Raw genomic sequence first — 2046 nt, 5'->3', positions numbered from 1 at the left:
GCTTTTTCTGTTTATGTGGTACTGAGGAATTGAACCCAGAGTTTCATGCATGCTAGGCAAGCATTCTGCCACCAAGCCACATCCCCAGCCCTTAACTGTATTTTATTTATTTATTTATTTATTTTTGTTGGTTGTGGGGCTTGAACTCTGGGCCTGGGTCCTGTCCCTCAGCTCCTCAACTCAAGGCTAGCATTCTACCACTTGACCTACAGCACCACTTCCAGTTTCCTGGTGGTTTATGGGATATAAGAGTCTCATGGACTTTAGTGCCTGGGCTGGCTTTGAACCAGATCTCAGCCTCCTGAGTAGGTAGGATTACAGTAGTGAGCCACTGGTGCCTGCCTTAACTGGTACTTTAGACCACCTCAATTTAGTACAATTATTGGATGATAGGGTTTAAGTCTGATAATTGTTTTCTATTTGTATTTGTTCCTTCTAGTTTTTTAATTTTTTTTAAATTTTTTTGAACACACTGTACAGAGGGGTTACAATTACATGGGCAGGATAATGCGTACATTTCTTACCAAGCATTGCAGCCTCCTCCTTTGTTTACCATTCACATCCCTTCCCAGTGTCCCCCCACCCCGATTCCTTCTAGTTTTTACTTCTCTGTTTTTCTCTTCTTGTTTTCCTTAATTTTTAGAATTCCACTCTAACTTTTCTGTTACTTTTTTTTTGTCAGTTTAAACTTTAGGGCCTGGGCACTATCCCTAAGCTCTTTCGCTCAGGGCTAATCCATTGAATTTTTGTCCATGTTATTATATTTTTCAGTTTTTAAATTTCCATTTTATTTTTATACCTCCTACAATAGTTTCTTGTGTTTTATTCTGTGTCTCCTGGTTGTATTGTTAATGGCTTAATTCCTTAAATTGATTCCTTTTCTTCTTTATGGCATGTAAAGCTGGTGTTTTTGTTGGACTTTCTTCCTTTTACTTGTCCATTGCTTTCTGGGCCATTTATTTTTCAAACATAGATTTTGTTCTCATCACAGTGAGAGAAATGAAGTCAATGTTTTAAGGGTCTTCCAAAAACAACTGTTGTCCAAACAAATCTTGTGAACTCTCACCCCTCTGAGTTGGATAATCTCACTCAAAAAGCATTTTGCAATTATATTTAAAAAAAAATCGAACATAAGCCTGATTCAAAGACCAGATTTTTGTCTGGTCTTCAATGTGTCTTTTCTTCCCAGTATCTCTCCTTAAAGTCCTAATTCTATTTCTTGTTTTGTTTCATTTCTTTTCTAAAAAAATTTGATGTTGTTAGTGGTTGTAGGGCTGAAACTCAGGGCCTGAGGGCTGTCCCTGAGCTTTCGCACTCAAGGCTAGCACTCTACCACTTTGAGCCACAGCACCACTTCCAGTTTTCTAGCAATTAATTGGAGATGAGAATCTCCAATGAGAATCTTGAATAGCAATTCTCAGCTCCTGAGTAGCTAGGATTACAGGCGTGAGCCACCAGTGCCTGGCTCTTTTTTTTTTTTTTTGTCTGTTATGGGGTCTAAACTCTGGGCCTGGGTGCTGTCCCTCAGCTCTTCAGCTCAAGGCTAGCATTCTACCATGCATGGGAGGCAAGCACTCTACCATTGAGCCACCTTCCCAGCCCTCATTTTGTTTTTGAGGCAGAGTCTCATCAGGTAGAATGATTGGCAGCAAACACAAGATCCTCCTGCCTCAGCTCCTGAATGTCGATATTATAGGCATGCACCTCAAAGACCTTTATTTTCATTTAGTTTACCTCTGGATGGAGGGCACATCAAGGTCATCCTGTAGAAGAACAAGTAGAATTGGAGATACAACTACAGCCATTGTTTGGAAACACCACCCAACTTTTCCTCTGGTCACAATTCACATCATGGGCTGGGAAGGTGGCTCAGTGGTAGAGCACTTGCCTTGCATGCATGAGGGCCTGGGTTCAATTCCTCAGCACCACATAAGCAAAAAGAAAATATCCAGAAGTGGCGCTGTGGCTCAAGTGGTAGAATGCTAGCCTTGAGCTGAAGAGCTGAGGGACAGCGCCCAGGCCCAGAGTTCAGGCCCCACAACCGGA

This window comes from Dipodomys ordii, unplaced genomic scaffold (genome assembly GCF_000151885.1).
Source record: "Dipodomys ordii isolate 6190 unplaced genomic scaffold, Dord_2.0 Scaffold26, whole genome shotgun sequence".
In the NCBI taxonomy this organism is placed as follows: domain Eukaryota; kingdom Metazoa; phylum Chordata; class Mammalia; order Rodentia; family Heteromyidae; genus Dipodomys; species Dipodomys ordii.
Note: the sequence above shows the minus strand (reverse complement) of the source record.